The sequence below is a fragment of the Diabrotica virgifera genome, chromosome 7 (genome assembly GCF_917563875.1).
Source record: "Diabrotica virgifera virgifera chromosome 7, PGI_DIABVI_V3a".
Classification (NCBI taxonomy): domain Eukaryota; kingdom Metazoa; phylum Arthropoda; class Insecta; order Coleoptera; family Chrysomelidae; genus Diabrotica; species Diabrotica virgifera.
The window spans coordinates 214,870,772-214,894,552 of NC_065449.1; the positions used below are offsets into that span (position 1 = coordinate 214,870,772).

General features: G+C 31.6%; 1 long non-coding RNA gene across 1 annotated transcript; it reads right to left on the reverse strand.

The window, feature by feature from the left end:
• Positions 1-21,581: 21,581 nt before the first annotated feature.
• Positions 21,582-23,458, reverse strand: LOC126888788 (uncharacterized). Its single transcript, XR_007699642.1, has 2 exons — positions 22,637-23,458; positions 21,582-21,763 (listed from the first exon to the last, which is right to left on the reverse strand). It is a non-coding gene; the product is annotated as an uncharacterized LOC126888788 (long non-coding RNA).
• Positions 23,459-23,781: the final 323 nt, after the last annotated feature.

Consider the following 23,781-nt stretch of genomic DNA (forward strand, 5'->3'; position numbering starts at 1 on the left):
TATTGGACATTAAAAAATTAGCCAATATGCATATATTTTTTAGTCCTCTAGCTGACTCTGAACTTAGGATATGCCCACGAAAGGGCCAAAAATAGCCCTTTTTACCCTATATTTGAAGAGCTATACTGTGTTAGTATAGGGATTGTTACTGTCTTGTTTGTTTTCAGGAACTCGGCAATAATGCCGTCGTGTCCTGGAGCTTTATTATTTTTTAGCTCTTTTAAAGCTCTTTCTATTTCGAATCCCTTAAATTATTTGTACCTCTGATCTCACGTTTTTGAAGTTATTCTTCTTTAGACGCGATTTAGAGTAAAATTTTTCATAAATCTGCCCGCATGCGCACACAGACAATATGTAGTTCGTTTCTAATCTTTCAATATAGTATCTGTATCAGCGCAAATAAGTCATTAAAAGAATATATTAGTGTTTTTAGTAAATGTATTATTTATTATAATTTTTGTGTCTTTGAATTTCTCTTCTTCTGTAGTAAGATAATAAAATATGTAGGTATAACATTTTTATCACGATACCACTCAATCTATTTGTCACCGTGTTGTGTAATTATATCCGAAACTTACGCGTCAATTACAGGAGATTCGGTGGTCTAGTTGTTGAGCGTTCGGTCAGAGATCGAAAGGTCCCGGGTTTCAATCCTGGACGATTCATTTTTTTTTTTATTTTTGGTTGTTTTAACAAAATTTTTTTGAAAGTGGTAGATAAGAAAGTTAGTTTAATATTTAAATAGAATACAAATAACCTGTTAAATATATTTACTTCGTTAAAATTATATACCTAATAGAAGAATAACTTCTTACGTGCGTAAAAAGTACACACACATTCTTTTTTTATTTTCCTTTTGACGTTGTCCTTTGTGGACTCATTAAGCTGGTTTTGCGAGCTGTACAAGGTTTTGTAGAAGTTTTAGCCTACATAGTTTGGTTATTTTATTTTTGTCTATACCTTTCTTATTATTGTTTTCCTTAATTTTTGTAATTTCTTGAACACCCAGTGCTGGTCTTAGACATTTTAAGCCTCTGTTGTTTTCAATGACTTGTTCTATTAAGTTCTTCTTCCATTTTTGTATATCGTGTTCTATTTTGATTTCTAATTGCTTTATTCCTTATATTGCATTATTCCTATATAAAGTTCCACGTATACTTGAGTATGGCGTTTGTTATTCGCTAGCAGTTTTCTTCTGTCCTTCATTAGCTATTTAGTTCCGTTGCTTACTTTGTTTCCTTTAGTTCTTGTTTTCTTTGCTATGTGTAGTCCAGCTTCGAGAAGGTTTTTATTTATATTTTCGTTAATGTCGTCAATTGGTCTTGATTTTTTTTTCAGATCTGAACCGATCTGAAAAAAGGTCTTAGGTCTAACTGCACGGTGGTCACTACCAGTTGTTACGTTGTTTATTGTTGTGACGTTTTCGAATATTCTTTTGTTGTTTGAGAGAAAATAGTCTATTTCATTTTTGGTAGTTCCATTAGGTGCGATCCATGTCCACTTTCTGTTAGGTTTTTTTTGCAAAAGGAGTTCCTAGCATACATCTTTTCTTGTTCCAGGAATTCCATAAGTTTTTCGCCTCTTGTATTTCTTATGTTGAATCCAAAATTTCCAAATTTGTTTTCAGTCTTCAATCTTTTTTCCAATTTTGGCGTTAAAATCACCCATTATTATTATTTTAGACTCTTTGTTGTTGTCTATAGCTTTTGTAATTAACTAGTTTTGATAATAAGTAAGCCACAATTTTACTAAAAAAATGATTTTATTAACGTTTCGACGTCCAAATATGATGCCGTTGCCAAGATACAAAAAATATTAATGAATTAAACAAAAATGTTGTTGCTTAGTAAGAAATTCTTCTAATAATTTATTTAATCTGACTCATTTATATCGACTATTCAAACATATAATATATATTTTAAAGTAGAAGACTTTAAAATGATATTGCCAATATTTATGAGTTGCGTTCCTGGGACGACTTAACTGAAAGATAGTTCATTCGATTACATGAAATCAACCCCAACTCAAGAATATCCATCACAAAAAAAATCATAACATGTGATCTGTCTTTAAAAAGACAACCACATGTACATGTACCGGTGACAGTAAAATTCTCGCGTTAGAGATTCCATAGTAAACCACGACGGAAAACCGTGATACTATCCGGACATCGTGAGTATTAGGTCTTACTTTTGTTTACTCTCAAAACTAATACCAAATTCTGACCTTAATATGTACAAGTGTTATTTTAAATTATAAATAATATTAATAATATATAGATATATGTATAAATAATACCAAAATATATAATCTGTACTAGCTCGATATATTGACTTCCTCTTTTAGTATGGGTAACCACATCCTTCTGCATTCTACCGAGGAATTTGCGACACAATTGGTTTCATTTAGCATAATTAGAGCCGCTTCTTTGATTTATCTCTTTTTACTATCTGTTTCTTTCAGGACTATACTTGAATCTCTCCACTGAACTCTATGTGCACTATCCCAAGCGTATTGACATATTTGAGATCTATCAAGTTCTCTATTTTTAATATAAGACTGATGTTCACTTATTCTAACTTTTAATGGTCGTGATGTTTCACCTAAATAAAATTGTTCGCATTCACAAGGTATTTATAAATACAATTCTTTGTTCTGTCTTGTTCACTGTTAGGTTTAGTTTTAGATATAATAGATCTCAACGTGTTTATTGTTTTGAATATTGTTGAAATGTTGAATTTATTTCCTATTGTTTTAAGTTTCTTGGATAGTCCTTTTATATGTGGTACTGACATTTTCCCCGTATTATTTCCTCGTATGTGAATGCTATAGGATCCCGTTCTAAAATGTTCTGTTCCATTCGATCCAATCTTGACAATTCTTATTTATAAACGATAAAGGATAATCATTTTTTAATAAAACAGATGTTAATAATTGTTTTTTTTCCAAGAATAAATTTTCGTTAGAACAAGTAATTTTGGCTCTATCATACAATATCATAAATATTGGCAATATCATTTTAAAGTATTCTACTTTAAAATGTATAATATTTGCCTGAATTGCCGATATAAATGAGTCAGATTAAATAAATTATTAGAAGAATTTTTTACTAAGCAACAACATTTTTGTTTAATTAATTATTATTTTTTGTATTTTGATAACGGTATCCTATTTGAACGCCGAACCGTTAATAAAATCATTTTTTAGTAAAATTGTGGCTTATTTTCCATAAAAACTACTTAATTACAAAAATGCCACAAGAAAACAGCTTCAGAACAACATATAGCTTTTGTCTTCATAATAGTTATTTATGTATTAAGGGCATTAAATCGATGTTTATACCTTAAGACAAGCCTATAAACAGTTAATATGTCGCCCGAGGGTATAAATATCTAATAATCCACGTGGTGCATACAAAACTTTATGTCATACCGATTCATTGCATCATTTAAAGTTTTAATTTTATTTTATATTAATTAGAAGTAATATTGTATCGCAGCAGGAATTTAGTACCGTTGCTAGGAAAGTGATGTTGGTTAGCAATATGTTATTAATATAAACAAAGTTTTTCTGTGACACTGTCAAAAAAAAATCAGAATGCAAGAGTAATTCGATATTTCTGAAGAAATAGTTAAAAAAGCCAAAAAAGCGACTGAGCATCTGTTACCGAAAAAATCCAAAGAAACGTACGACATGGAATACGCTAAATTTCAACAATGGATGGCAGAAAATAATATCGAATGCGTAAATGAGACCGTACTACTGGCATACTTTGGAGACCTATACTTTATGTGGTTCGTAACTACAATAAGTAATAAATACACAATATTAAAGCGGTATGACATAAAACGTATTTAATATAATATAAAAATGTATACCATTTTTATTCAGTTGCAATGCGAGGCCAAAAATGTCTTAATTTTTACATAGATTAGAGAGCGCAACCAGCGCTCTTATCGACGATTTCACCCCTTGTTAGAGGCTCTTCAGAGAATGCATAGGTTGCTTTTCTCTAATCCAGTTAATTTTTTTTTTCGACATATATTAGTCCCACACTGCAACTGAGGTGAATGGATTAGGTGACTAGCGTCATCTGGCAATTGAAAGATAAAGTTTTTCAATCCTAATAGCAACATTAATATTATTGAAAAATATTAAAAATATTACTAAAAGATTTTTAAATTGAAAACTTATTGGTACATTTCCAGGAGGTGTCACCAGGGAAATGTACCAATAAGTTTTCAATTTAAAAATCTTTTAGTAATATTTTTAATATTTTTCAATATTACTAATGTTGCTAATAGTATTGAAAAACTTTATCTTTCAATTGCCAGTTGACGCTAGTCACCTAATCCATTCACCTCAGTTGCAGTGTGGGACTAATATATGTCGAAAAAAAAAATTTACTGGATTAGAGAAAAACAAACTATGCATTCTCTAAGAGCCTCTAACAAGAGGTGAAATCGTCGATAAGAGTGCTGATTGCGCTCTCTAATCTAAGTAAAAATTAAGACATCTTTGGTCTCGCATTGAAATGGCGTCAACTTTCGTACGGCGCGGTAGACGTGAAGTGGGTTCAAGCCCCAAGCAAGTTATTATTTTTTTATTTTTTTTATTGGTATACAAGAAGTTCATATTTGAAACAAAGTAAAGGTCCCGCTCTTTGGCGCTTGGCGCCCACAACATCCCGGCGCCCGTTTACAATAGGTAAAGCCGCCACTGCCTCCACCGTATGTATATTCTTCCTTGCCTTTATAGTAATGGAAACCGATAGGAACGCGAAAAAAGGAAGGCTCAGAACGAGATGGTTGAATGACGCAGAAGACGACCTAAAAACCATGAATAAACGACAACGGAGGAAAAGGACACAAGAGAGATCTGAATGGAATGACTTAGTTAGACAGGCAAAAGCCCATCCAGGGTTATGATGCCAAAAGAAGAAGAATAAGAATATAGATATTTAGTTTATCCGCCAAAATTTGTTTTTATTATTTTAACATACGAATTATTTTTTGGTATATTAAAAGTAATTGGTTTGAAAAATAATTGTTTGGGAATATAGAATATTTTTAAATTTAAATTCTTACATAAATGTAGTAATAAAATTATAGAATATTATAGCATGTAATCAATGACAACTATATTTTATAATTATGACGAAATTATTCGACAAAGGATTTTTCTGAATATAATAATTTGAATGTAGGTATATTTATTGGCTTTTATTTAGAAATATGTAAACAATATTACTCTACCATAATTAGCTGTATGCTGTACTTTATTAGTTGATATAACAAAAAATAGCAAGTGGGTGGTAGTTGATTTTTGTGTGGATATATAAATTATTTATATCTCCGGTAAAAAATATTTGATTTTAGTATTTTACGATAATAATTAAATTCCAGAATCATAAGACTAACTACATATAAACATACACTCACCGGCACAATTAACCACCCATCTTGTATTTCTTTCAATTTGCAAAAATTGTGATTTTTACCACATTTTATGAAAGATACGGTAAAAGCTACATATGAAGAAAAGAAACCAATAAAATTATTGAAAAAAGTTGTTTTTCAAGGATCTTAGCAAAAATATAATGTTTAAAAATCTTCAAAGAAAATTCAAACCAATATATTTTGAAAATCATAGTCTAGTAATAGCTTTTATGTACCAAGTCAGTAAAGTGACACTTTATCGAACGAGTCTGATATTACGACTAGAGGGAGCGAAACGAGCGAGACGACTATCAGACGAGTTCGATAAAGAGTCTTTACTGACGTGGTGCATACAAAATTTTATTGCCAATCATAAAAAACATTAACACTTACAACACTTACTTAATTACGTCCTTCTAATGAAAAAAGAGTGTGTGTACTTTATATGGACGTAAGAAGTTATACTTCTATTATTATGATTTCAAAGATATCAATAAATTTTCAACAGTTTATTTGTATTTTTATTTCAATATTGAACTAATTTTAATACTTAAAATAATAACAAAAATTAAAAATAACGTTAATAGGTACGTCATTGTTTATGAAATGTAGCATCTCCGCAATTACGTTTCCCTTGATGAATCGTAGAAAATCTAAATAAATATATTATTTACTGGCAAATTATCAGTAAATATCTATCACCGTCCTCTACATAATAACCGAATTCACAAAATCACCATTTCACACTTTATTTGCATTAATACCTAACTTAAAGATATGTTTTTTTAATTTTAGAAGAAATAAAAATTTCGTATGACAATAATAATAGATGGTTTTTGGATGATGGCCGGTTTCGATATTTAATCAATAGTTGTTATCAATATTGAATACCTAATTAATAAATCTGTAAAGTGTTGATTTTGCTGTATGAATATAATTGCAAAATACTACAGAACTTCACTTTTTGACGTAAATTTAATTAATAATAACGTAAATAAAAAATAATAACAATATTTTTAATAATTAAAGTAAATAAATTTTAAGTTCACTCAAATAAATAATCGATTACTGCCATCGACCACTTACATTCAGTACAATAAATTGTTACTCTACTGCCGCAAATAAGTACAATAATGAATGACTAGTGACGGTTGGCGTTAAGAAAATTATGAGTATTAATAATGGGTGTTGCCACCTCTGGCTCTTAGAACTTCTTAGAGGCGACTCGGCAATCCATTCATGATATCCTGGATATCTGATTGGGGGATATTGTGCCACTCCTCTACCGCAGTCGTCTTGAGCTCTCAGAAGGATGTAGAATGTAGGTGCTGGTGCTCTTGCTCTTACCCCCTTTTTGCGGTTGCCTAAATTTTTTCAATTGCGTTATGATCGGGGCTACGTGCCGGCCATGGTAAAACTTGAATGCCAATCTCATTAAAGTACTTACGGGTGAATCTTGTGATATGGCAACATGCATTACCATGTATTAATCTAAAGTGGTCACCAATGAACCGTGCGAAAGGCATGAAATGATCTTGGGGAGCTTCTTTCACTTATTTTTGAGCATTCACACTGCCTTTATCGAACACAACAAGATCAGTACGAGCTTCCTACGAGATACCTCCCCAAACCATTAGTGATCTTCCTCGGTAAGCCACTGTTTCGGTTATAGTGCATGGATCTAACCTTTTATTTTGACGCCTGTAGACACGCTGACGTCCACCTGGAACTCTTAGGGCTATCTTTGGGGAATTTAACTCCAATTGTCCAAAATGTATATCCCAAGTATTTGACAAAGATTAGATAAACAGTATCCTACAAGGATACTGTTTAAACGATTTAACATTCTAACTGAGGCTCTAGAAACTTGTTTACGTTCAAACGACTAAAGTAGAACGTTTTAAAATTCATATCAACATATTTAACATTAAATTTTCTTCTTGTTCTTCATATGTCTCATCCTTTAAGGACATTGGCGATCATCATAGCCCATTTAACTCTGTCTGTAGCGTTTCTAAAGAGTTCTGTTGTTAGTACTCACATTTGAGTACTCAGATTTGAGATTGCAGTACTCAGATTAGAGTATATAGAAACTGTCTTACGGTCCTTTTTCCTTGACGAAGACAAGGTAAGTGCGTTGCCAAAGTGTCCTCTATTTGCTTTCTCCTAATTTCGTCGTCTCTTGTACTTATATATTGTAAAATCCGGAGATACGGGATGCAGCCAGAAAGCAGTTTATTAACGAAAAGTCTTAGATTTAAAATATTTTTTATTATATTTTTATTTCAATTATTCTAATTGTTTAAAAAGTAGTAAAGTTTGTATCTAGGGCTTTTCGTTGTTTTTCTTCGCATTGCGAGAGATGTCGCTGGATTGCGTCTCAAAAGGTGTAATCATTGCATCGCGATGGTTTCCCTTAAATAGGCAGGATTGTTGATATTTCTTTCAGAGTTGTGACTACATAGCTTCACTGCGGATGCATGGGATGCTGAAATAGGCTATATGGAGATGGTGGTCCAACTCTGAATCAAATAAAAACAAAAACTGCCTTTATCTATTTCTGTTGTTGTTTTTGCACTTTAGTGTTTTAAATTTTTCACATTTTTCGTGAATGTTTTTTCCACATTATTCAATAACACTACATCTCAAAGCTGACAAATCCTTTTTCATTTGCGTCCGTAATAGGGAACTTGCATAAAATTTAAAATTGGAAAAAAATATTATAATTCACAACAGAACATAATTTAAAACATGTATCAATGATAAAAAAGTTTTGTTTGTCTTTCGTTTTTCCTCTAAAGACGATTAAAAATTCAAATTATTCCAGCCAGCAAAAAACGCGTCGTGACGTCATATGGTTTTGCATTTACATTTTACACCAAAAAGTAAACAAAATTAATTAGACATTATAAACGTCAGTAAAAAACACATGTATTTTTATACAGTTATGTGACGTTAAAAGTGTTTTTGTTCGTTTGAACTATTCATAGAAAATTTTTACTTTTACAAAATGGTTTTATTTTCAATAGTAAACCTTCGTTTTCTTTCCTTCAAAAACTGTATCAAACTCCAATCTCAACAAACTGGTATATATTATTACAATGACATACGATAAATGTCATTAGAATATAAATATTTTTCCTTTATTACCCTACGACGAGCTGGCCAAATACCCAAGTAGGTGGAGGCCAATAAACTAAAGAAGGAAAAGAAGAATATACCTAGATATAACGTTGTGTCCAGGTACACGCTAACGTGTACGCAAATAAAAAAGTTAGTGTCAGAGTGTTGGAATTTGTTTAATTGCGTTGTGTTTATACTTTAATTTAAATATTGAATAGTAAAGAGATTTCTTATTTTTTATTTGTTTAGTGTTTGTTTTTAAATTAACTATGCAGTGTGAACAATTATTTAGTTATTTTAATGAGTTTAACAACATTTTAAAACAGTATGAAAAAGTTAAGAGACTATAAATTAGTCAAAAATACAGGTCATAAATTAAATCGCATGTTCTGAGACTAAAATTAGTTCGAGTGAACCTAATTTAGCTTAGTACAAATATGCACATAAAAAAAGTTACAGCCCTTTGAAATTACAAAATGAAAATGGATTTTTTCGAATATATCGAAAACTATTAGAGATTTTTTATTGAAAATGGACATGTGGCATTCTTATGGCAGGAACATCTTAAACAAGAATTATAGTAAAATTTGTGAACCAAATAAAAATTTTATGGGGGTTTTGTTCCCTTAAACCCCCCCAAACTTTTGGGTACGTCCCAATTAAATTATTATTGTGGTACCATTAGTTTAATTCAATATTTCTAAAACTTTTTTGCCTCTTAATATTTTTTTGATAAGGCAGTTTTTATCGAGTTGCGGCTTGTTTTTTAATATGTTTACATAAAAATTTTATGCGGGTTTTGTTCCTTTAAACCCCCAAATGTTTGTGTATGTTCCAATTAAACTTTTACTGCGGTACCATTAGTTAAACACGGTGTTTTTAAAACTTTTTTGCCTCTTTGTATTTTTTCAAGAAGGCACTTTTTATCGAGATATTACTTCTTTTTTAATATGGTTCAAAATATACCTAAAAATGTAAATCATACATAAATTTTCATATTATTACCAAGTCTCCATAATCGTACTTAGCCATATACAAATATGTGGTGGATTTGAAAAATATTCAAAATATCTCGATAAAAACTGACTTTTCGAAAAAATACTAAGAGGCAAAATTTTTTTTGAAACATTGTGGTTAAATACTGGTACTACAATAAATAATAATTAAATTGGAACGTACACAAAAGTTTGGGGGGGTTTAAAGGAACAAAACCCCCATTAATTTTTTATGGGGTGTCCAAATTTCACTATAATTTTTTCTTAAGATAATACTACCATAAGAATGTCACATGTCTATTTTCAATAAAAGATCTTTAATAGTTTTCGATATATTGGAAAAAATCGATTTTCATTTTGCCACTTCAAAGGGCTGTAACTTTTTTTATGTGCACATTTGTACTAAAGTAAGTTAGGTTCAATCGAACTATTTTTGGTCCCAAAATATGTGATTAAATTTATGACCTGTATTTTTGTTACACCCTGTATATTTTTTTAGTTATAAGTGAAATACAGTATTTAGTATTACAATATAGTACAATATGTTACAATTTAGTATATACAATATTTAGTATTACCGTCCAAAATTAAAATAAAAGGAAGACCTAAAGCTTTCACAATAATAATTAACTTGTTATGAAGCTACTAAACTGTATATGAAGCTATCAACTATTCTAAATGGGAACTAAGCCACAATTTAACTAAAAAAATGATGTTGTTAACGTTTCAACGTCTAAATCGGACGCCGTTGTCAAAATACAAAATATTATTAAATTAAACAAAAATGTTCTTGCTTAGTAAAAAATTTTTTCTAATAATTTATTTAATCTGACTAATTTTTGTATTTTGACAATGACATCCGATTTGGACGTCGAAACGTTAATAAAATCTTTTTTTAGTTAAATTGTGGCTCATTTCCCATTTAGAATAGTTGATTATAATTATTAACTTACGTATAAAAATTATTTTAGCAAAATTTTGTACGTGTCATGTCAACTAAATACATATATTTATTTTGCTAACCTAAATATATACTTTTATTATATACTGTTATATTTCTATTTGATATGAAAATTAAATTTTGATAATTATAAACAGAATTCAATTTAATATAAAATATTTTCAATTTTCTCAACCACGGGCATATAAATTTAAAACAACCTGTATACAACAAATTGTTATATTTAATTTTAAGAAGTGATTAGAATAAGCGTACGAAACTCGGAACAATGTGCTTAGATAAACAAAGTGAATGACGCGTACCATTATCGTTCTTCTCGGAAGGTCGATCATTAGCCTATGCTAAATAAAACTCAGTGAAATAGATGATAGTTCATTATCGTTTTTCGCGGAAGGTTTCGATCATTAGCCTATGCTAAATAAGACTCATTTGAAAGAGAGAATAGGTCATTAAAATTTGTAAATAGTTAGAAAGTATTTTAGAATGGGAATTAAATATTTTCTTTTGAAATCCATTAAGCATATTTAGAAAGATTAAAAATTGGTTTTGAGGAATATTACGAATGAGAGTTGGTGGTGGAAGATTGATTTGTGAATCTGGAAGGGATATTTAGAAAGTAGGGGAATGGATGACAAAGTGAGAGCAGAATGTTTTGAGCTGTCGAGAAGTGAAGTCGAGTAGTAGACGGTAGTGTTCGAGGAGTGAGAAAGCCGGTGTAGTTCCGTGAGTGTGGAGTATCTATCGTGGAACGAGAAGTAGGCCAGGTCGAGAGTAAAGAACCTCCTTGAGCCCAGAGTGTCCCGGTAGCTGATAGCAGTTTCGAAAAAGGTAGAACACAGCATCACGACAAAAGCAGGAACGAGAGCTATTCGAGCTAGTTTTTCAAAGGAGAACATCACTGGAAGCCAGGACGAGGTTTGATCGCAGCCAAGGATAGCAGGAAAGGGTCTTGTGTGAGGACATTTTCAGTTCACCAGGAAAAGGTCAGTCGCATTTGTTTGGACATGAATGTATGGGTTTTTCGTATTAAAGTCCACATAAAAAAATTGAATAACATAATCAATAATATCAGAAAAGCTTCATCAAACTTAAATAGAGTTGTTCCTAATAACTCCTAATAGTTAAATGTTAATAAAAACTTTCAATTGAAACCAAAAGGAAATAAGATTCCCATTTGTAAATGTTATGTTTAAGAATAATAAGAAATAGCAATTTATTATTTATTAAGCATTGATTGCCTTATAAATAAAATAAAAAATATTTTGATTATAATTGTAACCCATATGTGTATTTTTTTTACTCTTTTCTTTTCTATCCCGATTAGGAACCATTAAGAAATATTTAGAAGCCACGGAAGTAAGTAATTAATTTATAATTCGCCCTGAGATTGAAAACATATTGATATGTGATCTGGTTAATTAATTAGATTAGTATTAATACATTGATTAAATTAAGTAACATAGAAGAATATTATCTCATATCAATAATCAAGATCACATCAACTGTCGTCCAACGTGGAAAGCATTGTAAAGTATTTCTAGTGGCAAATTTGAAGGATAGAAAGAGTAAAGCCGGTATTTGAAAATTTATATGCCTGTGGTAAAAAGTGAGATACTTACATGTGATAACATAAAATTTTAGATCTCTTTAGGTCCAAATTTTACATAGCTGATTTAATATTTTATTTTTACGATATTTGCATTTGATATATTTATTGACAATTTATAATATTTGGGTGAGAAAAAGTCGTCTTGGTAACATACTAGTAAAATTTCATATTTGGCGGGGACAGTACTTCTTGAAAACAAATGTCTGTGACAAGAAGCCAAAGCAAGGACAACAAAAAACAAAAAGAATATTCAGACCAAGAAGATATTTTAGACACGACAATCATGGCATCAGAACAGCAAGAATTATCAGGAATAGATAAACTATTACAACTTATGCAACTCCAGTCACAAAAAATGGATGAAACACAACAAAAACTGGATGACAATCAAAGAGAAACAAAACAAGCAATAGATGAAACAAAAAGAATAATGCAAGAAAATCAGAAGGAAACAAAACAAGCAATAGAAGAGAACAACAAGAAAATGGAGGAACGCATAGGAAAGTATGAAAAGGAAGTAAAAGGATGTTTGACAACAATGAAAAACGAGATGAAAGAACAAGAAATGAAAATTCAAAATAAAATAAAGGAGATAACGAATTGCCAGAAAAAAGAAATGGAAAGTTTGGAAAACAAGTTGCAAAACGCTATTCAAGCAGACATAGAAGAAGTGGAAAGAAAGATTGCGGAAATCAATACTCAACAAAATGTCGGAGAAAGAAGAGAAATGGTTATACATAGCACAGATGACGTGAAGATAAGGTTTGGCGGGGACGTAAGAAGATTACACCCAGTGCCGTTCATAAATAGCCTGAAAAAGAAAATACAGCGCATCGGAAATTTCGAAACAGCAAAAGAAACTATCAGAAACCATCTCAAATATGAAGCAAGCCTATGGTTCGATAGTAAAGAAGAAGAATTCGGCAATTGGCAACAATTTGAACAAAAATTTTTGAATTATTTCTGGGGAAAAGTCCAACAATTGGAAATTAACAAGGAATTGCAAAATGGGAAATACAATGATAGGATGGGTGTATCAGAAAGGACATATGCTTTGCAAATTTACAATAATGCAAAACATTTACAATATAATTACTCATCGGAACAATTAGTCGAACTGATTGCAAGACATTTCGAGGAAACGCTGGAAGACCATATCACATTGCAAAATTACAAAGACATAGATAGTTTATGCCAATTCCTACAAATAAGAGAATCACGTCTAAGAGAAAGAAAATCAAGAAGGTCGCGAGAAGATTACAGGCCCCGAGAAACACAAGATTACAGAGATAGAAATGAAAATAGGAGGGACTATACAAGACGAGATTTTAATCCCAGAAGGGAAAACGAAAATAGAGACAACGGAAGAGGAAATTATGAACAAAGAAATAGGCAATGGAATGACGACAGAAATCGAGGATACCAGAATAGAAACACCACACGCTCAAATCAAGAAAACAGAAATAATGGTAGACAAAATGAACAGGGATATCGAGAAAACCGAAACAGATCCGACAGACCAAGAGAAAATAGAAGAGAAGTAAATAATACCCAGACAGATGAATATGACGGAGAGAGACATTATGACGAAAATATAAACAACGATGAGCAACCGGCGTCTTTTCACGACGGCGCTCACTAAAAACCAAAAATCAAACAGGAATCTTTTGTCACCCCAAGGAGTTTATTAAATTGGCAGGAAACAACGAAAAGAAAAATGGAGTTAATTTGAAATTTGTGGATGGATTTATCAACGAGACACCAATTAAAATTATGATAGATACTGGATCGGAAATAACATTGGTCAACAGAAAACTAATAGAAGAAGTTAACTTAACAAATTTAATTTATAAAATACCTAGGGTAAATTTAGTGGGCGCAAACAAACGGACATTGGCAACTATAAATGAAGGCATACGAGTAATGGTACGACTGGGCAAGAATATGTATGCACTACAATGTGTAATACTGCCAAACATGTCACATGACATGATAGTAGGAGTGGACGAATTGGCAGAAAAACATGTAGTGATAGATTTTAAAAATAATACGATGAAACTAACAGAAGAAAAAGAAAAAGAACAGGACAAGGAACATGAGAAACAAAATACGGACGAATCAGGTAAAGAACAAACAGTGGAAATGAATTTGGCAGCGAAGCAAGGACAAAGAAAAAAAAGGAGAAAAGGTCAGAAAAAGATAAAAGAAAATGAAACCTGTGGCTCCTCAAAAGAAGAGTTGAGCCCAGAAGAAGAAATAAAGCTAAAAAATGAAAGTGAAAAGAATATGATTGAAACAGTGGTATTTGAAGAGGAGGTATATGCAAACGAGGATGCAGAATGCACGGTAAACATGTGTGAAGAATCTGAGAAAAAAGACAGAAAATTGATATGTGGAGAAGGGAAAGAAAAAGAATTGCGGTTGATGTTAAGAAACTACGAAAATTTGATCAATGAGGAAAACCGAGTGGCTAAAAAGTACGAACATTCATTTGAGGTGAAAAACTTGGGAAATTTTCGATCAAAGACTTACCCGATTCCATACAAGTATCGACAAGAGGTGAAAGAAGAAATAAATAAAATGTTGGAAGATCAAATCATCGAAAGATGTGATTCACCGTATGTTAACCCGATTGTGATAGTAAAGAAAAGCAGTGGAGAATTGAGATTATGTTTAGATGCCAGGAATATCAACCAGCACACTGTATCACAATATGAATCACCTCTAAACATCGAGGCCATTTTTGGAAGAATCACGGGGTCACACATATTTTCGAAAATTGACTTAAAACACAGTTTTTGGTTGATACCGTTAGCTGAAAAGTGTAGAAACTACACCGCTTTTTCTATTGATGGTATTGTCTACCGGTTTAAGGTAGTGCCGTTTGGATTGCAGAGTGCTTGTGCTGCACTCGTCCGAGCTCTACATACCATTTTGAATCGCCACGAAGATTTCATAGTTCATTATATCGATGATTTATTAATTTTTTCACAAGATACTCAGAGTCATCTGAAACACATAGAAATAATTCTGGAAGAATTGGACACAGCGGGATTGAAATTAAACATAGCAAAATGTCAATTTTTTCAAAAAGAAGTCATTTATTTGGGTTTTCAATTGGACACCAAAACAGTAAGATTATCCGAAGACAGAGTCAAGCTCATAGATGAATACCCAAGACCAAGGAATTTGAAAACATTGAGAGGTTTTCTTGGCACGATTAATTATTTTAAAAAACTGATTCCCGATTTGAGCCAAAAGGAAATCCCTCTGATAAAGTTGCTTAAAAAAGGAATAAAATGGAATTGGAAAGAAGAACAGGAGGAAGCTTTCGAAACATTAAAACGAGAATTCGCAAAAGGAACGAAAATATACCACCCCATTTACAATTTACCTTTTATACTCCGAACTGATGCGTCCATACAAAAATTTGCAGGAGTTCTGTCTCAAATACAAAACGACCAAGAAGTGCCGATATGTTTTATATCGCGAGTGACTAAAACACATGAGAGAAAATATAGTGTTACAGAATTGGAGTTTGCCAGTGTACTATATTGCGTAAACAAATTGAGGTTTTACTTATTGGGAGCAAAATTCACAATCGAAACAGACCATGCAGCTTTAGTACATATCATGAAGAATAGATTAGTAAATAATAGAATACATAGAGGCATTCTATTATTACAGGAGTATGATTTTGAGTTCCGATATATAAAAGGAAAAGACAACATAATAGCCGACGCTCTAACACGGGATGAGGACACGGGAAAAAAGGAAACAATTACTCTACAGGTGGGACTAAATAGATTAATACAAGAAGAAGGGATATATTCGTTAAATGAGATAAGGACAAACCAAGAAGACCTAGAGGAAAGAGAGAAAAGAAGAGCGGAAGTAGAAAATGACATATATTTTAAGAGAATAGACGGAAAGGAACTATATTTAGTGACACAGACATTGGCCGAAAAGATAATAAAGAAATTACATGAGGACAATGGGCATATCGGTAGCAGAAAAGTTTGGCTCGTTTTTAGGGAAAATTACATCAGCCGACAGGATTACCGCATTGCAAAGGAAATTACCCAGAAGTGCGATGTATGTCAAAAATATAAGAGTCGGAATTTCAAAAACGAAAATATTGCCAAAAATATTGAAGCCCGAAACAAACTAGACATTGTAGCAATAGATATGTTAAGCGATCTAATTATGACCACTAAAAGGAACAAACATATTCTGGTAATGGTGGATGTGTTTTCAAAATACCTAAAATTATATAGTTGCCGCACCACAAAGGGGGAGGAGATATTAAGAAAAATCGACAATTTTATAGCCATAGTAGGAACACAAAAAAAGATTCTACTGGACAATGCAACGTATTTCAGAAATGATCGTTTCAAGGGACCACTTCGAGAACGAGGAATAGAGACAAATTTTGTCAGCATCAGGCATCCACAGAGTAATCCTTCGGAACGATTCATACAAGAAGTGACGAAATTTCTTCGCATTGCAACAGATGGTCAACATCGCCACTGGGACAGGAAAATGGCGGAAATAGAAAGGTATCTAAATACAATTCCGAGCACAGTAACAAAAGAGACCCCAGAATACATCATGAAGGGTGTATTGCCGATAAGGCCATGGGAAGATCAAGAGCCAAAAGAATATCAACAGGTGTTTGAAACCGTACAGAGAAGATTACGGCGAAGCAACGAAAAATATATCCAAAGACAGGAAAACAATAGAAAAAGAAGACCAGTGACTTTCCAAAAGGGTGAAAAAGTACTCGTGAGGGCATTACGAGTATCAAATCTTCCTGGGGGCATTTGCGCAAAGTTGATGCCTGTTTACGAAGGCCCGTACATCGTGAATAATGAAAATGGGATAAATAGTTATGAGTTGAGGCACAGGAACTCGGAAAAAATCCGAGGAATTTATAATATTCACGATGTATACAAATATCACGAATAAAAGACAGAATTACATGAAGTAGATAGTAAGTTAGGATATAAGACGTAGATTAAAGTAAGGAAATATACAGGGAGTTGGTTTTGCCTCGAGAAAATTTATTTAAAAATGCAGATAAATTTTATCGAATACAAGGCGGGGATTTGTTATATTTCTATTTGATATGAAAATTAAATTTTGATAATTATAAACAGAATTCAATTTAATATAAAATATTTTCAATTTTCTCAACCACGGGCATATAAATTTAAAACAACCTGTATACAACAAATTGTTATATTTAATTTTAAGAAGTGATTAGAATAAGCGTACGAAACTCGGAACAATGTGCTTAGATAAACAAAGTGAATGACGCGTACCATTATCGTTCTTCTCGGAAGGTCGATCATTAGCCTATGCTAAATAAAACTCAGTGAAATAGATGATAGTTCATTATCGTTTTTCGCGGAAGGTTTCGATCATTAGCCTATGCTAAATAAGACTCATTTGAAAGAGAGAATAGGTCATTAAAATTTGTAAATAGTTAGAAAGTATTTTAGTATGGGAATTAAATATTTTCTTTTGAAATCCATTAAGCATATTTAGAAAGATTAAAAATTGGTTTTGAGGAATATTACGAATGAGAGTTGGTGGTGGAAGATTGATTTGTGAATCTGGAAGGGATATTTAGAAAGTAGGGGAATGGATGACAAAGTGAGAGCAGAATGTTTTGAGCTGTCGAGAAGTGAAGTCGAGTAGTAGACGGTAGTGTTCGAGGAGTGAGAAAGCCGGTGTAGTTCCGTGAGTGTGGAGTATCTATCGTGGAACGAGAAGTAGGCCAGGTCGAGAGTAAAAGAACCTCCTTGAGCCCAGAGTGTCCCGGTAGCTGATAGCAGTTTCGAAAAAGGTAGAACACAGCACGACAAAAGCAGGAACGAGAGCTATTCGAGCTAGTTTTTCAAAGGAGAACATCACTGGAAGCCAGGACGAGGTTTGATCGCAGCCAAGGATAGCAGGAAAGGGTCTTGTGTGAGGACATTTTCAGTTCACCAGGAAAAGGTCAGTCGCATTTGTTTGGACATGAATGTATGGGTTTTTCGTATTAAATTCCACATAAAAAAATTGAATAACATAATCAATAATATCAGAAAAGCTTCATCAAACTTAAATAGAGTTGTTCCTAATAACTCCTAATAGTTAAATGTTAATAAAAACTTTCAATTGAAAACCAAAAGGAAATAAGATTCCCATTTGTAAATGTTATGTTTAAGAATAATAAGAAATAGCAAATATTAAGCATTGATTGCCTTATAAATAAAATAAAAAATATTTTGATTATAATTGTAACCCATATGTGTATTTTTTTTACTCTTTTCTTTTCTATCCCGATTAGGAACCATTAAGAAATATTTAGAAGCCACGGAAGTAAGTAATTAATTTATAATTCGCCCTGAGATTGAAAACATATTGATATGTGATCTGGTTAATTAATTAGATTAGTATTAATACATTGATTAAATTAAGTAACATAGAAGAATATTATCTCATATCAATAATCAAGATCACATCAATACATAGGCCATTTCAAGACTTTGACGTTTATGACACTAATTGAAAGCTGGAAGGCAAACATTGAAATTATTTATATTTGTACCGCATTGAGTTTCTTAAGTTTTTTACGTTTAATAGTTTTTTTATAAAATAGTTATTGTTGTTATAAAATAGTGGTTTATATAATTGTTTTTATATAATAGTTTAATCGTTGTATAATAGTTTTTTATAGTTGTATTTTCCGAACATTTTGCTGTTGACTTCTCTAGCTTCTAGCTGTAGAAGTACTTTAACGACTGTATTTAGTTGTAAGCAGTGAATAAATAAACATAAGTAAATATTTTCAAAAGCTTTTGGTATATAGATCCATTTTCCCTCAAGGGGTATGAGTTAACCTACAGTAGAAAAAGTTTTTCAAGGGTGACAACATGGACAAATATAGTTACTTACATGGACATAGTTTTTTTGTATTTGGAGCTTAGTAATAGTTTTTACACAGGTCAACAAATGAAGGCATTCAAGAGTTTAAATTCTTACAAATATTTTGAGGTAGGATTTGTATATAATTGTGGAGCTATAAAAATAAATAATTTCATCATAGTGATTCACCCCAGATATCTTAAAAAATTGACCTTTTAAAGAATTTCTACAGTCGGAAAAATGAAAGAATACCCATGAACGGTCACGTCAAACAGGTACAATCACATATTTTGTATTTGCTGTTCTTTTTCTATAAATAACAAACGATAGAGATAGATTAATTATGTTAATAATATGTGATCGTTCATGGGTACTCTTCCATTTCTCCGACTGTACCTGCAGTGAAAAAATTTCAAGAGAAGAAACTGAGAATCTGCCGGAAGAGGTGAAATGTTTTTTAATTTTAGACAACGCTCCTGCTCATCCCTCTGAAAATATTCTATGATCAAAACATGGCAACTTTAGTTGTATGTTTTTGCCAAAAAATACATCGCTTATTCAACCCATGGATCAGGAAATAATTTTAGCAACAAAATGAATATATCGCAGAAAGTTTTTAGATGAAGTAATTGTATGATGAAGATAACACAGAAGATACAAGAGGGCAGCATACTTTGCAAAACTTAACTGTTACAATTTGAAATCAACAATTTGTTAAGTTTGCTACAGCATGGAAAGGCAGTTATTAAGGGGTTACATAGGTCTTGCGGGTAAAAAAAGTGACTTTTTAAAAAAATTATATCTTGGAAACTAAAAATTATTTTTATTTATAATTGGAACATGTAAAAGTATAGTACACTCAAAAAAATTTCAGCCAAATATATTCATTTTTGTAGAGTTGACTGCAATTTTTCGACAACAGCCCTTTTTTGCGGTGAGCAGCATAACAAGTCCAGTCTCATCTGAAATTTCTTGTAGTTTATACCTCTGGTTAGTGAATGAACAAAGATTTTTTTATTAGACGAGGTCATTTTTGTTTTATCAAAAAAAAACTACTTTAAAAATGAGAAAAATTGGGGTCAAAAATGTGTTTAAACTTATGTAAAATCTTCAAATTTCATTTTTTTTAATTCCTTCGTTCATTTACTAGCCAGAGGTATAAACTACAAGAAACTTTTTGATTTCAAATGAGACTGGACTTAGTTATGCTGCCCACCGCAAAAAAACTTAAACTCTACAAAAATGAATTTTTGGCTGAAACTTTTTTTGAGACTACCTTAAGTACTATACTTTTACATGTTCCAATTATAAATAAAAATAAATTTTAGTTTTCGAGATATAATTTTTTTAAAAAGTCACTTTTTTTACCCATAAGACCTATGTAACCCCTTAAAAAAATGTTTGATGGCCAAGATGCATACATATATTTAGAAGGAAAGTTCCTAATTTCTGTAGTATAATACATAATACCGAAGAGGAAGTAGCTCTAAGCGCCGGACTCCACTTGCGATTTGTAGTCGTGAAGATTGAACACATTCTTTCAAATAGAAGTCAATCCATGATTATTTAGTTACAAATGGATTGACTTGTATTTGAAACAATGTGTTCAATCTTCCTGATTACAAATCGCAAGTGGAGTGCGGTGCTAATAACACCAAAATATTCCATATATGTCCATAGAAGGTACACAGACATTGAAAAATTCCTGGAATATCCCCGAAAACACGTTCCCTGAACATGCCAGGAAAATCCTGTGTCAGCATTTTAAACATTACCTGAATGTCTTATTGGAACATTCCATGAATGTCCACGAATGTTCTTTGGACATTCAAAATATATTTTGTAGACATTCCCTGGATATACCAGAAATACAGTGATGAGCGCTCTAATAACCTGCAAAATAGCACAAAAGATGGAAAACGTATTAACTAGTGAGATAAAAAGAAATGAAACTAGTCGAGCTGGGAAATTTAGCGATATTAACTTATACATTTAGATTGTATTGATTGTGTACCACCTTCAGACGTATCAGACGAGTTTGGAAACTACCACTGTCACAGTGACAGTTTTAGTTGACATACTCCTCTGATATGTGTAAAGGTGGGAAACAATCAATATAAAATAAAACTTAAAGGTTAATTTCGCTAAATTTCCCAGCTCGACTAGTTTCATTTCTTTTTATCTCACAACTAAATATGTTGCCCGTCTTTTGTGCTATTTTTCCGGTTATTAGGGCACTCATCACTGTACATCCTTGCTGATGTGACAATACCTCCTATCTGTTTTTTCATGAGTTTTGTAGAAGAGATGGAAAAACATGTTTTAAGGTCACCTCCTGTGTTCATATGTAAGTTTTGACTTGTTTTGTAGTTCATAGATAGTTTAATTTACTACAAAACAAGTCAAAAAATATCATATGAAAACAGGAGGTGACCCTAAGACAAGTTTTTAGTCTCTCTTACGAAACTCATGAAAAAACAGATAGGATGTATTATTACATCACTGACGATATGTGGCCATACCAATTAATACATCCTTGATAAATATAAACATTTTTATTGAACAAAATCTTTTCATACATTTTTTTAATGCAATTTACTGATATTCCTAAATATTTCAAAAAAATGTGTCACATTTGCTTTGTAAACCTTTCTTTTGCCTTTCGTAGCCACATATTCCGTTTCCTTCCTGGGTTTTTGTAGACCACTTCTCTCAGCTGATTCTAAAAAAAATAAAATAAATGGTAATTTTTCTATCCTTTACAATTAACAATCAGAAGAAATATTTACAGGTAATAATATGCATAAATAATAATATTTTGTATTTTGACAATGACGTCTGATTTGGAAGTCGAAAGATTAATAAAATTATTTTTTAAGTTAAATTGTGCCTTATTTCCCAATTAGAATAGTTAATTACAAAAATGCCTCAAATAACTAGCTTCAGAACAATAAATAATTCGTTTCATACCAATATTCGTCCAAAGTCAATTATACCTGTAGTATTTCCATGAAAAGATTCTTTAAGTGAATTTTGCATAGTTTTCTTTAAAATATCTCTATCAGGCCAGAACACAAATTTTTTTAACCTAAGACACATTATATACAAAGTATTTTTGAAATAAGTTGATACCAGGTAGGGTGAAATACTAAACCTATATCCCAAATCTTTATAATCTAAGTTTAAGCTTAGTTTAGCTAAAGTAAGCAATACTTGATCACTTGGTGACAAAACAGTATTTTGATGGTATTTGATAAATGGTGTAATATACTTTAAAGCTATTTTAAAAACATTGTAATTTGCTAAACCAGTATAATTTTTAGTTTTGGCATCATCATTTTCTATACTTTCACAAGATAAAGCTAATTTCTTAAGCTGATATTTAAAATCCTGTGTTAATGTTAATGACATAAAATGTATTTGTTAATTTTTCCATTGTAATATATGTTTGACTATTTGGCAAAATCTTGTCTTCTACTAAACTAGCTTTTATACCAAATAACTGCTATCTACCACTAACTATCCACTGTTTCTAAATCTACTAAAGTAACAGTAATGTATCATTAATGAAAAATGTGTAAAATCATAGACCTACCTAGTATTTGTAGAATATAAGACAGTCCAGTGTCTTATAAATCATTTCAAGAGGAATAAAAAAGCAATTTTTTCTTGTAGGTACCCTTTTCCTTTTATTCTCCTTTGGTACCTTAATTCCCATTTTAGATTTTGGGGAACTCATTTCATTGTGTTTATATACCCCATATTTATTGAAGGAACCCAATCTGGATTGTTATTATCAGTTAAGTCGGCTGGTTTTCCTACAAGATTAGACTGTTAACATCTTCAAAAATGGTTAATGTTCAAATGTTGTAACTTACCAGATATAAGATGATTACAGGGGAATTTCCATTTTGCTAGTAAAATCTTAATATTTTATTGCATTTTACCATTGTTGTTGTCTCTCAGATGATAACTATAACTTATTTAGTTAAATTGGTTCAGTTTTGTGCTTAGAATGTAGCACTGATGGTAAGTGGTAAAAGCTAACTTTATCACGATTACTTTGCATTTCACACTTCAAAACACAACACCAATGAGGCATATTATCTTTCTAAATTAATACTTCCAGAGAAAATGTTAAATTAATCTTTGTACAACAACTAAAATGATCTAAAACCATAAGAACCTGATAGAATAATATTCAATGTTTGCCTTCCGGTAGCCATATTGATTTAATTTTGACAGCATCTTGGAACGGCCTATTGATTACAATTAAGTTTGAAACATCTGAATAGTTCTGCTTCCCTTCCCTTAATAAATATTTTTCTATCAAACAAACACTAAACATATCAAAATAGCATGTATTTACCAAAATATACAGTCACTGCGTACGTTAAATAATGACGTCACTGGCTTGATGAAGTTTAATTCGCATGTATGCACATAACTTTTTTATTTGCGTACACGTTAGCGTTTACCTAGACACAGCGAAATATAACCATAATAATAGCTAATGTAAAACTAGGTGACGTCACGGGCCGTTCGAACTACTTTAAAATACCGAAGACTTTAAATTTGTACTTCTAAGTTATTATGAGGTTTTGAAGCGTGAAATTTTGGAAATCTCATTTTTATACAAAACTGAACATTATTATGTAATAAAAAAATGTGCAAGTTCCCTATTGTGCAGGCTTCAAATCCATATAAAAAGACAGAGAATACATAGCATCTCAATACTTT